Genomic DNA, 15,315 nt, shown 5'->3' on the forward strand with positions numbered 1-15,315 from the left:
TGCTAGAAAGACACCACGAGAGGGGTTTAGTGTGAAGACTGTAGCTACCATACCAGAGTACCAGGTCTGCAGCTGACTTGGAAGGTTGCCAAATATAAGTGCTGTAGCATAGATCTTCCTCATTGATCACCCCACAAACTTTGCTTCCAGCAAGGCTGCCGTGTCAGTCCCTGCAGTAGAGGAGCTGCTACTAAGTGGTCCAGCGGGGGGGTGGGGGCTCCACTGTGTCTACTTCTCAACCTGAACTGTTCCAGGTAAAATGTAGGGCTTGACCGGCACAAGGGACAACTTATTATAAGCACACAGACAAGATAGCTGCACATTCTAAGATTGTTAGCCAAAGGAATAAAGACATTGAACTGAGTTGCTCATTTGAACTTGATCCATCTGCACCTGCGCCTAATCCTGCCTAAACCCTCAGTCTGTGTGGTTCTGTAGATATAGGTGTTCAACCTTAGTGAGAGGTTGGGTGGCATACCTGGAAGGAGGGTGGCATACCTTGAAGGAGGGGGTGAAGCACCTCATTGTTTCACGCAACATAGGGCCTCATTACGATGCCGGTCAGACTCAGCAGAGGCCACAGAGGGACAGGAGCCCTGTTAGGGGCCTCCACTCTGTTTCTGGCAGCCTTTCAATGGCAGTAAGACAGCCATTAAAAGACTGCCTGAAACACTCATCGTAAACCTCGTGGTAGGCACCGTCCCATTGTAGGAGACAACTTTACGCCCACTGCCTCTGATCACCATATCACAATGAGGTGAATGGACTGCATGTCAAGATGTCAGTCAGATCACAACTGATGGGCCATCAGTTGCGATCGGACCAACATTGTAATGAGGGCCTTAGTTTGCACCCTTTATGTTGTTTCTATAGCCTAGTGTAGTACTTTGTTCAGCTGAGTGATCAAAGTACTTACTTTTTGCCCGTGTATATGAGGGGTTCCAGAGGGGTCAGTATCCTGATCCGTCGCACCCTTCCTTTCCAGATCCACAACATAGTGCGTGATTCAGTAGGCTGCTTTGTTTCCATTTCCAGGATCTGGGAAGGTAGATCACTCAACGTTACTTCCTTATATATTCCCCTGAAGGGCCATTCGACCGCACTGAGTGATTTGGGTACACATCTGTTGGGTTTGCCTGATGGGTTTATACTTCTGGGTGGCGATTGTAATGCAGCATTTGATGGATCAATGGACCAAAAGCCTCTTCATTTGAATGAATAGGCTGGGAAGAGTCTGTTTGAGTTCCTGAGGGCCCTTGGGATTGTGGATGTCTGGCGCGTCTGACAGCAACTGATAAACACTTTACCTTCCACTCTGGTGTGCATGGGAGCCTGTCTCGCATTGACTATCTTTTCTGTAAGGAAGAGCAAATTTCCCTGTTCTCTACACTGTCCTTCCTGCCCCAAGGTATTTCAGACCACTCACCTATTGCTGCCTATTATGGCGGTACTCCCACCATTATCCTCTGCAATATGGTCCTGAATCCATGGTAATTCCAAATCCCTGAGATTCGCTCTAAATTGGTAGAGGTTACCAAACAGTATTTCGCCCAAAAAGATGGGTCGGTGCAGTCCAATGTGATACTAAGGGGAGGCCTTTAAAACTGTGGTCTGTGGATGCGGGGTGGCTGCTGCAGCAGGACATAAGAAATAAAAGCGTTGACATCTGGAGACAGTCAGAGATTGCAGCCCTTGAACGCGATTTAGTGTCTGGTGGGTCTTCGAAGACCCTGCATAAGTTGGCGATTAAACAAAAAGAGTACATGGACATATCGAGCGAGGCGGCTAAAACCACCTGTAGGGCCTCTCAACACAGGGTCTATGAGATTGGTGATAAAGCGAGCAAGCTGTTGGCTTGGCTGAATAGGAGAGAATTGGCTAGTAGATGGGTGGCCGGAATTGTGGATGAAGATAAGACCTTACGTCATGATCGAGTTGGTACGCAGATGCTTTTGCCTACTATTACAGCCGGATATATTCTACAGTGACCACCTCCACTCAGGAGGAGGCTGCGCAACTATTGGCAATGCTTCCATTGCCGAGCTTGGACATGCAAGAGGCGGCAAGTCTTGAGGAGGCAATTACAAAGCGGTGACTTCACAAATTGCCCCTTTCCTCCTGCGTATGTACAATGAGAGAGTGAGCAAGAGTGTCCTTACGGTCACGCAGGGGCTGGCCCGTATTGTGGTTATCCACAAGTAAGGAAAGCCCCTTGAGCGATGCTCTTCATATCGACCCATTTCACAATTGGACTCTGAGTTAAAGATTTTGAGAAAAAATCCTGGCTCGTCGAACTTCCCCCATCTTCAAAAGTTGGTACATCCGGATTAAAATGGCTGTATGCTACCAAAAATACGGCGCTTAACTTGTGTCGCCTGTTTGGGAAGCTGGAGTGGAACGCCACAATACAAGAGGACGTAGTTATCATGTCCTTGGATGCCAAAATGGTTTTTGACATGATTGAGTTGCCTTTCCTTTTTGCGGCACTGGAGAAATATGGCTTTGCGAGACTGTTTTTATCCTGGGTTCGACTTTTATAGTCTGTGCCTTTGGTGAATGTGAGTATTCAGCGGTTTTTGAGTTGGGACACAGCACATGACAGGGATGTCCATTATCCCCCTTGCTCTTTGCTCTCGCGCTCGAACCTCTCGCGATATGGCTCTGAGGCGATCCTGTGATCTGAGGTCTTAACTGGACACCAGACTGGAGAGACTTAATTTCCCTCTACGCTGAGGATATTTTGCTGTATTTGGCGAGGCCGAGATTTTCAATTGGCAAGGTCCTTTACATATTCACCCTTTTCCCAAAATATTCTGGATATACCATCAATTGGGATAAGTCCCTAATATATGTCCTCAGTGGCCGTCCACCCCTGCTTCCTTCGGGTTGCGAGGCTAAAGTTGTGACCGAGGGCTTCCAATATCTGGGCATAAGATGCAGAGGTCTTCTATCAGTGTAATTTGCTCCCCCCATTGCGCCTCAAATCCGACGTCCAGCATTGGGAAACGCTCCCTCATACACTTGTGGGGCAGGTAGCTTTATATAAAAAGATGGCTTTACCCTGCTTCTTATATGCTTTGCAGAACATGCCGCAACCTGTCCCCCTCACTATTTTACATCCATTGAGTCGGACGTGCATAGTCTATTGTGTACCGATGGTCTGCACCGAATTGCACTGGCAAAATTAACCAAAGCTGGTATGATGGTGGTATTCCGTTACCGGCCATTCGGTATTATTACTGGGTTTCACAACTCTTGGTGCTCAATTCATGGATGCATCGGTACATTACTGATCCATCGTACAGAATGGACAGGCACAATATGTTGCCCGGCTCCTATCTAAGGGCACTATATGGGGGATCAAAGTTGGAGCCCAGGTTTACGCCGACTTCGACGGCTCTCTCCATTTGGCATGCGGCGAACTCGGCCCTTGGTTGGAGAGGTAAACTTATGCAGGCGACACATTTGTTGGAGTCCAGTCATCTGGGCCTGCAGCCCGGTTTTGACAAATGGGTTCAGATTGGATTATCAAGGCTGGGAGATGTATGAGTGAGAGGTGCAGCCATTCCGTTTGGTGACCTGCAGCGCAAATTAGACTTGCATGAGAACAAAACTTTTCGTTATCTTCAAGTTCGTAGTGCACTGTCTAAAGCGCTCTCCAGGGGCGAAGTTCTGCTGGTATCTTCTCCTTTGGAGGATAGGGTCCTGGATGACTATCTTCATGAAAATGCCATCACTATTACCTATCGTAAGCTTCAAAATAATGCACCCGACCTGCTGGCTAAAGTTTGGGCAAAATGGTGTTTAGATGCGGGTGATATCCATGATGAGGACTGAAGGGCGGCCCTTGCCTCCTTGCCTCGCACCCGGAAGAATGCGATCCGGTCCCTATTCAAACTAGTCTACCTTAAACCGCTCCATAGGATCTATTATATGAGCATGGTCCTGGTAAAAATGGGTCTGATGAGTTTTCCCCTCTGCCCACGAGGTTGTGGCCAGGTAGGCACCTATTTACATCAACTCCGAAAGTACTGGGGAGAGATTCTTGCAACTCTGTCCCTGACTTGCAGGAAAGAGATTGACAGTTCCCCGTGACTTTGCCTCTTGGATATTTGGGAGGCCACTGATCTAATGGGTTGGAGAGATTGTGGGTATCTTTGGGATGCATGGTGGCCAAGCGCAATATTGCCAGGACGTGGAAAGGGGGAACTGAATTGAAATGCCCTGGCTGGGACTCTGATATGGACTGGTGTAAGCAAGCTGAGAGAGCAGTGTATGAAATTAGGGGCTGCCCGGGGAAGTGGACCACAATTTGGGCCCCATGGAATGAAAGAAGAGGTTGGTTGTGCACCCCCTTTGATGATACCTCCCCATTTGCGGGGGATACGGAAACACTATAATCTGGCACCCTATGACCGCACTTCCACTGACGTTGCCCGGAAATGATGCATTTGTAGGGGGATCCCCCCCCCTTCTGTATTGTTTTGTATTGATTTTTGCCGCATTTCTCATATTCATTTTTTGCAATATTATGGCTGCTTTTGTTTTTGTGTTCATGTTTGTGATGTTATTTGATTTGTTCTTTTAATAAAAAGATTTATAAAAAAAGTACTTACTTTTACTTAGAAGATAAGCACTTGTCTAGACGTTATCGTTTTGTGTATATTGGTTGACTGTTGAGTTCTGAGCACTTGTGCCCAGCAATGCCTCCCTGAGGAGTCTGTGACTGCTTGCATTCACTGCCTTGAGAGTCAAATGTGGAAAGGGTTGTACCTGGCTCTGTTAGCAAAACCATAGTTGGAGTGACCACAGGACAACATTGGCAAATTACTTCGACCACTATGGGTGGGGCCCAGTAGCCTCCGACTTCCCTGTTGGCACCTGAATGGCTTCTAAGACTAGATCTCATCGATTTTCACTAGGGCACCACTATCCCGTTTAATGATTTAGCAAGAGAGTGGGCTTTTATCTTTGCCTCCAAGGCTCATTATTTTACGTGGTTTGGTACACAGAGTGAGTATTTCTCCTGTGACTACGGTCTCCTTGTTTCTCCTGTTTCCTGTTGAATCAGGAGAGTGGTTTGCCATCCCCTAGAATTTTTCTGTACGTGTTTCCACCTTAGGGTTCATTTAGGTGAGTCAGTCAGGTGCCAAGTTCCCACTATTAACATTATCCCATCCTCAACCATGAGCCTACCCAAATTGCTATCCTGAAATCTAACCCCTACCCAGCTCACACACTACACATGCTCACTCACTTTTTCAGGAAACAATTTTGCACAAATTCACACACAACACATTCACATACTGTACATATGTTTTACATTTACACGTTATTTTCAATCCCCCCTCCCTCCCCCAGCTAGTTCTCCGTACTACCTTCTCCGGCACCTATAGCTGTTGACTGCCAGTTGCTCCTCGTTTCAGAGTGAGTTTTCTCCCAGCATCAATATTCACCTGTGTCATCTTTAGATGCAGGAGGCTAAAGGTGGTTGAAGTAGTATTAGTGGGCTTAAGGAGAGCAGCTGTGAGGTGTATGTCTCAGCAGGGTTTAGTAGGCGGGCAACTGATGGATGCAGCTGTCCGTCCCCTGAACTCTACGGTGACTTACCATCAAAATGAAGAAGTGGACACGGGCAAGGAGGCCTCACCATGTGACCATTTGAATGACATGGCTGCAGACAAAATGTGAAGTCAATCGTTTAAACAAACAGCCGCACTGAGCACCGACTTTTCTGCTGCTCGTACGTGTGAATTAAGGGACTGCATGTGCCAACATCAGCTGCATCAGTATGTTTGAATGCACTGGCCATGTGAGGTGAAATAATACCCATTGGCAGTCTGTAGGAGTGCAACACGCACTCTTTTAGGTTTAAAAACTTAACTCTGCCCTTTCAAATGCCGTGATTAGGGAAATGAAAGAGTATGAGGAACCGAAGCCCCTCTTTTTAAAAAAAAAATTATATTTTATTGTCATTTGTAAACACATAATACACCATTTAAGAAAATACCATTATTGTATCCCCCAAAAAAAACTACGCTCCACCCACGCCAGCTACACATTTAAATGACATAATTTTCTCATTGGTACAGATTTGTTACAAAGCAAAGTCATTCAGTCAGTACAGATTAACACTCAACAAAAAGAGAGGAATAAAAAACGACACAGAAAGAAGAAAATACAAATACATCTAATACGGACAATCAAAGTGCATGGATTCTTTCTCTACACCAGTATAAAGTGCAGCGTACCTAACACCAACCACTCCTTGATTCTATCCAGTCCAATTAACGGACCCCATCTCCTAAGGCCCTTCCTCTTGCTCCGGATCCCCTTCCATAGAAAGATTGCCTATTCTAAATTACAGGTTGCCAACACCCTAGCTAACTATTGTTGAAACACTGAGGCAATATATAACCAGTAGATGGTCTTGGTAATAAAGACCAACCCTCTACCTCTACCTCTTGCCTGTCTCTCAATGTCAGGCACTACCAGGAGAATCACAGCTATAATCAGGGATACCTGAATATTTAATTTGATGGAAAATACATCTGTAATCTGGGATTTTATGAGAGAAAGCGACAGGCAAGTGGCAAACTTGTGAATTATATCAGCTCCCCTCAGTTGCATCTGGGGCATCGGGTACCTTTACCGTCCCTCCCTTATAATCCTGCTAGGAGTGTAGTATAGATTGAAGCATGTTTTATAATCCTGCACGTGTAATTTAGATGATATAAACAATGAATGAGCCAGAGTGAAAGATTCCCAGAAGCAGGCGTCCGAGATGGCCAGCTGTGCTTGCCATCTCTAAGACTGTTTGTACATATCATCCTTCATGTGTTTGTTAGGAAGGGAATACATAATGACCAATTCAAGGTTTGCGTCCAGCTAATAAAACGTCAGTCAGCTCGCACTTTTGTAATCCGATCGCCCCCCGGCCTTGTGAAATAAAAATTCCCTGATTTGAAAAACTTTAAGAAGTCCTTATGGCTAATGCCATATTCATCTCTGATCTCTTGGAATCATTTTAAACCAACTAAGGAGTAAAAAAAGGCCAAACTTATTAAGGCCAGCTTTGACCCAGCTTTGAATATGTGAGTCCCCGAATGTTCCTGGGAGATAAATATTATCCTCCAGGGGGGTATATAAATTAAGTCGACCTAAACCCATTAATTTACAGACTGTTGACTAGTTTTTGAAGGCATTCAGTAAGGTCTTAAAGCGAACAGATTTGAAGTAGTGTAACTCGATTTTCCACCATAAGTTCCCCCGTGCTCCTTCACCTGTCAATAATTCGTAAGGGGAAGGGAAACACTAAGCTTCAGATTGCCGGGAAGTTTTATCAAGTAATCGGGACCCGGAATTCTTTAAAACTGTAGCCCAATATACAATTTTAAATTTGGAAGTCCCCAGCCTCCAAGCTCTTTAGGTTGGGTCAAAAATTTCAGGGCTCGCCTTGGTTTGGCAGTAGATCACACAAACTTGGGATATCATCTCATCCAGTTTTTTAAACCGCACATTTCCTATTTCTAAGGGGATGGCGCGAAAGAAATAATAATTTTAATAAAATGACATTGACTCACCAAAGATAGGTGCAAATTATTCAGCCTTTGTACTCATGGCTACCCGTGAATCTTGCAAGAATAGCTGAGTTTTTTACAAGGATTACTTTTTTGTCCCTAATTAGGAAGTAGCTCTGTCCAAATTCCACAGCTTCTTTCTCGATCTCAGCGATTGCTGTAGCGGATCGGGCTGCCGCCCCCCCCCCATCTGACCACACCAACACCTGACACATGGACATGAGACCTGGTTATCTTTTGGAAGGCGGGAGGTCGCAAGACCTCCCGGCCGTATTTATTAAGATATGAAATTAAAAGGTTTTTTAAGTGCATGATCAACAATTTATACAAAAATCAGCAGGACATTAGATACAATATTGTAAACAAGTTTGAGAGGCTAACCTTAACAGAAACTCTAATACAGATTGTTTCCTAACCGAAGCTAACATCCTCATCTTGATTTTTGTATACTACATTTCTGGCCATATGGCAAGGTCGCTAACCAGTGTCAGGTCCTACTAGCTGCGCCTTACCTAGTGATGTGCGCATGCGCAGCCGGTCCTGGTAATTACCCGGTCTACGCCGTGAACTCCATTTACCCACTAAAGGAGGGCCCTTACTCTGCGCCATCCGGTGACGTCATAAGTATGCGCGCGCGGGGTGGCTACCAGCCTAAGGAAAGCGTGACTACTCCAACCCGCGCCCCTTTGAAGCACCAGTTACCTTGCCCCTGGAGTTCTTGGACTGGCCAATGGCCCCTCCCCCTGGACGGGAACCTCCCATGGATGATGCCCGCCCCCTCAGACCTTAAAATAGCTGCTCACCGGTCATGACCTTACCGCATGCCCCACACCTAATAAATACGACGACCTAGGAGAAAAATTCTAATGACAACTACTCTAGCTAACACATCAAAACATCAATTTAAAGCTACAAAGGGAAAAAATCCTAAGCACAATTGCAATATCATAACATGTTTGATCACAGTTTACTAAAAGGGGAAAAATTCCTAAAGAAAGCATCACCAGCGTAATATACAAACCAGACACAGATCACTTATGCATATCAAGGATATCAACAAGCACCTACAGCTTACGCTTAAACTAGACTAAGACAACATCAATCATTTAGTTTCAGGGATGGTGGGTGGGAAAAACAAGAAGCCCCGAGCGCGGGGCACAACACGCTGTGGAGGAGCGTCCAGGGAGAAGAGGGTCTCCTGGGCGCTCCCCGCTTCTTTATCCCCAAGGGGCTGGGTGGGGGTGGCTACGCCCCCACCCAGCCCCTCCCGGCACGCCCGCCCCTGACCCGGACATCCTACCATGGTATCCGGGTCAGGGAGGGCACCAGCCAATCGGTGGTGGGGCGCGCCCGGGAGGGCACGCCCCACCACCGAGGTGCACAAAGGGAGGGGGCGATCGCCGCGCTGCCATGCGGGCGGGGGGCCAAGAGCCCCCCCTTTTCACATGGTCAGCGACTGGCTGCCGCCCCCCCCCCATCTGACCACACCAACACCTGACACATGGACATGAGACCTGGTTATCTTTGGAAGGCGGGAGGTCGCAAGACCTCCCGGCCGTATTTATTAAGATATGAAATTAAAAGGTTTTTTAATTGCATGATCAACAATTTATACAAAAATCAGCAGGACATTAGATACAATATTGTCAACAAGTTTGAGAGGCTAACCTTAACAGAAACTCTAATACAGATTGTTTCCTAACCGAAGCTAACATCCTCATCTTGATTTTTGTATACTACATTTCTGGCCATATGGCAAGGTCGCTAACCGGTGTCAGGTCCTACTAGCTGCGCCTTACCTAGTGATGTGCGCATGCGCAGCCGGTCCTGGTAATTACCCGGTCTACGCAGTGAACTCCATTTACCCACTAAAGGAGGGCCCTTACTCTGCGCCATCCGGTGACGTCATAAGTATGCGCGCGTGGGGTGGCTACCAGCCTAAGGAAAGCGTGACTACTCCAACCCGCGCCCCTTTGAAGCACCAGTTACCTTGCCCCTGGAGTTCTTGGAGTGGCCAATGGCCCCTCCCCCTGGACGGGAACCTCCCATGGCTGATGTCCTTCTTGCCGATTTTGCACAGGCGACACGGCTGTGAGGAGTTATTTCTCTCCCAAGGTGGCAGGTGTGGAGTATAGGGATTACTCCAAAGCGTAATTTTAGAAACTTTTCTTAGATTTTTATTTTCATACCAATATTGAGGTATGCTTGTGATTGTATTCTTCCATAATCACCCAGCGTTATCCAGCCATGCGCTCTATTTGCTAGTTCCTTCTAGTTTTCAACTGCTGAGATGATACGTGCTGATTTTTTTTTGCTACTTTTTTGAAGGACACAAGATCTATTGAGGTTTCCCAGGCGTCGGTCAAGCCTAAAACTTGAAGTGATTCAAGTAAGTAATCTCTGGCCGAAGATTTACGGTGCCGAAGTAGCTCTTCGCATACGTTAGAACTTAAAGAGCCGGTCTCTGCAGTGCGAATCTTATGCCAGCCTGCTACATACGCACACCGCCTTTATATTGTTTGTTTAAGGATGCAAAATTTGAGCAGGAGAGACCTATTTTGGAAGGTTAAAAATAGCCCTGTATGAGTTGGCTATGACTATGTCCAGTAATGCGGCATCCTTCCCATGAAGCGATTCACTCCCGTATGTAAGGGTCAGTAGTAGTTGTTGCACGTAAGATTTGAAGGAGAGGTTTAAGTGTGAGATCGGGAAGTTTGGACTTTAATGATTTTATAGTCAAGTAGGTCATAGTCGTCTTCCTTCATTAGGAGTCAAGTTGTGCCTTAAACGTATTTTTTGAATCCAAAATTACTCCCAAGAACTTGTAAGTGGTTACCAGATCCTGCTTTTCACCATTCAGGGGCCAACAAACGCTCTTTTTTTTCCTATAAATCACAGCCATGACCTTTGACTTATGGAAGTTTATTTGGAGAGCATTGTTTACTGAAAAGGTATGAGCTACATTCAAGAGACGCTGAAGGCCTGTTGGCTTCTGACTTATCAGCACCAAGTTATCCGCATATAGCAGGTTGGAGAGATTACGGCATTTGTCAAGTTCCACAGGTAGATCGGCTGGGAAGAGGTTGAATAAGATAGGTGCTAATACACACCCCTGTTTTAACCCTTTTGTTGTCCTAATGGGCTATGAGAGGTGTGTGCCTGCTCCAAGTTTGATTTTAATCCAGGTGTTTGAGTGGAGTAGTATTAGCACATCCAGGAGGCGTTTCTGTATTTCCCAGTTGTCTAGTTTCTGCCAGAGTTTTTTGCGGTCCACATGATCAAATGCAGCAGTGTAGTCAATAAACAAGAGATATATAGGAGCCTTAATCTCTTTTGCTGCTCCCATCAACAAGGACAGAGCCATGATGTTGGTTGTGGTCCCTTGGCCTCTGCAGAAACCCGTTTGGTTGATCAGGATGATGGAGTTTTCGGATGCCCATGACGTTAACTCCTCCAAGATAGTACCTGCAAATTATTTAGCCTCCACATCTAGTAAGGCAATAAGCCGATAGTTGTTTGGATGGTTCTTGCTACCATGTTTATAAATCTGGATGATGACTGACCTATGCCAGGACTCAGGAAGAGTCTGGGTATACCTTAAGCTATTGAATATTGGTGTTAGTGATACACTCCAAAACTCTGCATCCGTTTTATTCAGCATGGGTGGAATGCCATTAGGCCCAGTTGGCCTCCCCCTTGTTGTTTGCCGTTTGATGTCCGCTGGCACGGTTGTCTTTCGCCCGGGCTCGACAGACTTCGAGGAGCTTGCTTCGGGCTCTGATTTGTCAATTTTAGATGGGGTCGTAGCCCCATACTCATGCATTTCTTGGGTCCTTGTGGCCGTATAGCGGTTAGCTTTTTCTTCTATTTTAGACCTCATGACTTCTGTGCTGGGTTTATTTGTTACCGCTTCCTCTGTAGTTTCCTCATTAATGAAAATGTTTCAATAGATATTTTGTCAATGTGAGGCAAGAGAACTGGGAATTAAGGAAAAAAATGCACCACTATTGAAATACCATGTATTGTGTCGAAAATAGAAGGTGCTATGCCCAGACACGTGATTCCCACACGGGTCTTAAGGGAGATAGGTAGCCTACCACCCACGAAAGCTAATTTTAATAGTTGGACAGCACCCTTTAAAAGTTATACACTGTTGCAGAGCAATTATTAAAAACATATAAGTGAACAAAGTTAATGGATTTCCCAGCTTATTCAGATAAGACACACCTGTTAGGCCTCAACAAACGAGAATCAGCCACCACTGCCCTGAGGAAACTGCGCTGGCTTCCTGTTAAGGCCAGAGTGCTGTTTAAATCTCTCTGTTTTATGCACAAAGCCATGTGGAAGAATGCCCCCACTATGATCTGTTCCCTGGCAAAACCCTATCTTCCTCACAGATCCCTAAGATCCAGAACTGCCTTCCTGGCTACTGTCAACAAAATCAGACGGACCAGATGGGGCGGACGTTCCTTCTCCTGGAATGCCGCGAAAGAATGGAACTCTCTGCCCACCTCCCTTCGCAGTGAACCTAGCCTTTTAAAATTTCGGAAGGATCTGAAAACTTACCTGTTCATTTAACTTTTTTTTCCCTTTTAGTATGACGGTACTTAGCGCTACGAGGCCTCCGGGTTGTTTGCGCTCTACAAAACCCGATTAATAATAAAAGCAGTGACTTGGATTTTCTTTCTTTTATTCAATTTTTATCCTTTATTTTCTTTTTTGATAGTTGCAGATAGCCGACGCGTTTCGTCCGTTGCCGGACTTCTTCAGGGCTTGAAACAAAACTGTCTGATATCTAGTTTCACATCCGTCCCTGTCGGGCTTTCATGGAGTTTCTTTTATTGCTTGATGAATTGTAATCAAGGTCACAGATTCTAGTCACAGTCGCTGTCAAAGAAACAAAGGTAGGCCCACAGAAAAGTCAAGGGGCTGGAACATGCAGGAGCATCAAGTTGTGGTCTTCTGGTTATTTTGTCCATACCTCCTCTGATATGTGGCAGTTTTGGCCTTGATGTTCGGGATTCTTTATTTTTTTGACCATTTGCCAGAGCTTAGAGCTGTTTTTCTGCTTCCCTTCATAAAGAAGTTTTACCCATAGGTCTTCCTTTCTTAGCTTCTGTTTTTCCCATTTCATCCGTTTTAGCTGTTTTTTTGCTTTCTGTAGAACAATTTGCAGGGTATGGTTTGTTTGATCCTTTCTCATCTGTCTCAATGTTTGATTTATTAACCGTTTTTGTGTTTTCATTTCTGGGGTTAGTTGCTTTTCAATTGAAATTCCCTTCCCTTGACGTAAGTTATTTGGCAACATTTTTATCAGTTTCTCACTAATGGTTTAAATACATTTTTGCCAGACTTCCGATAGCTTAGTTGAGGAGCTGGCAATTTGGGTGAAAAGAGTTTTCGCTGTAGAGCTTATGGAATCGATATTATCAGCGTTACACCTTAGCCGCCTTAGATTTGACGTAACTTCTGTTTCAAGGTCTGTATATGGTTCGGTTTCCAGTTGCGAGTTGACTCTTATTGTGGCCTCTTGAGGCAGGTGGTCGCTGAAGTCACTCGTCCCTATTCTGAAAGTTGTTATCCAGCAAAACATGTTTAGGGAGAGGTACATGTAATCAAGGTGGGAGGATTGTTTGTTGGAATGGAAGGTAGCAACTTATGGATCATCTTCGACATAGCGACCAATCAGGGCCCTTAGGTTAAGTTCTTCCAGGTATTGAAGTACGTTTTTTGAGTACTTCGTTGATTTGTTATTTTTTGTCGAGCCTTGAGTTGGCATGCCCCACGCCGCATTCAATTCTTGAATGAGGTTGTTATCTAGGTCTTTGCTGATGAGGAACATGTTAAAGTCCCCTGCCAAGATGAATAAGTTGGACTCCTTTTCTTCCATTATTTTTTCCAGGGCTTTTGCCAAATTTTTGGCTGCTTTTTGTTTCTGTTTAGGATGAATGTATGGATTGATTATTATTACTTCTTGCGGCTGCTCCTTTAGCCAAGGGGAAATCTTTACCGCCTCTATAGCACCCAGGGGAGGTATGTGAGAATCTATTGCCTTAATTTTGCCTATTGTTGGTATTGATGCAAAGAACATCGCACCCCCTGATCTTCGTCCGAAGGTGGAGTTTTTCTTTGCCGGGATAGAACAAGAAGTGAACCCTTGCAGCTCGAATGCCTTTTCTTCCCAAGTTTCTTGGAGCAGTAGAAGGTCGAATGTATTTAGATATTGTAGGAACTCGGGATCATTGCTTTTACTGGCTAAGCCATTGATGTTCCAGGAGCAAACTCTGATTTCCCTGGTCTTATCTGAGGGATTAACAAATTCTTTCCCTTTTTGTCAATTTCTGACAGTCGTTGTGTTGATTGTACGTTGGATTGACTTCCAATTGGGGAGGGTGTTTAGCGAAAGATGGCTACTATGGCTTTGATTTTGTCCAGCTGGAAGTCTTTATGTGTCTTGGGAGTACATCCTTGGGGAATTACTCCAAGCTCCCATTAGTACTGAGTTGGTGCTTTTTTGTACTAAAGGCCTGATGAGAGGTAAAAAAGGTGTTGGATAGCGAGGTCGCTTTTCAAGTCTCAACTCTATCCCCCATTGTTGGAACGTTGCTTCTTCTTCTATGACTTTATTGGCTATCTCAAAGGAGTTCCAGGTTGCTTTTGTTGTATCTGGGCTATGCGACTCTGTGTTTGGCTGAAACTCTATTTCTAAGAGGTCAGTGGAACTGATGTTTACTAGGCTTGTAACCGAGCGCAAAAGTCTTAATATATTTCCCCTGTTCAGTATGTCATCCCTACCTCAAGATGTGAATTCAGGAATGAGAGGATTCATGTCGAACTATTCAGATGCTGGGGTATTGTTGGATTACATAGTCATGTTGAATGGACTGAGGGGAACGAGTTAGGCATGCTATGTCTGAATAATTTGGTTGCTCACTTTGATAGTTGGGTGTCCTCAGTTCCCTTGTGTTACTATTCGATTTTCGTTTTGGTTGCTGAGGTGACTCCGCGTTGATGGCCGTAGCGTTACCCTCAATTTCTGTTGTTGGAACATCTTCAAATGGCGTTAAGTCAGCATTGTGAGTATTATGTGCTGATTGAGTTGGTTTGAATTGAGGAAGTTTCTGTTTGGGTTCTCTTGGTACAGGTTTCTGAGTGGCACTGGTTGTCATTTTTGTGCAACGTACCTGGGACGTTGAGGGAGTACTATCTGGGACCTTGTGCAGGAGTGGTGATTGTTCATTATCTTTTGGTTTCCGACCACGAAGTTGGTTCAACTGTAGTCGCAGTAATGATCATAGGCTCAATTTCCAATGATCCAGACGATCATGTTTGAACTGAGGATAAGGTGATAAGTAAGCTCCGCTCAGCCGGCTGCTCGGTCACTAGGCGTGTTTGTAACACTGAGAGTTCTGGAGATAGATCCGAAGTTTGTGGGATCGAGATTTGTGAATCTGTTGATTTTAGGTAGCTTATCAGGTCCCCTAACATAGATAGGAAAGATGATAATTTGTCTAAGATTGGATCACAGGGTAGTGGTTGTGGTGGAGTTATTTAGGCCACAGAGACGGCGTCTTGGCCCCTCCTTATGAGACTGTTTAGTCTGAGATTTTCCAGTCAATTCCTGAAATAGAATCATGACCCAGGGGAACATTTTAATGTCACAATCTTCAATTATAGTGTAATACAAAAGAAAAATCGAGGTGGGCATGCGAATGGTGGGAGAAAGAGAAGAAGG

This window comes from Lissotriton vulgaris, chromosome 2_1 (assembly GCF_964263255.1).
Source record: "Lissotriton vulgaris chromosome 2_1, aLisVul1.2, whole genome shotgun sequence".
Classification (NCBI taxonomy): domain Eukaryota; kingdom Metazoa; phylum Chordata; class Amphibia; order Caudata; family Salamandridae; genus Lissotriton; species Lissotriton vulgaris.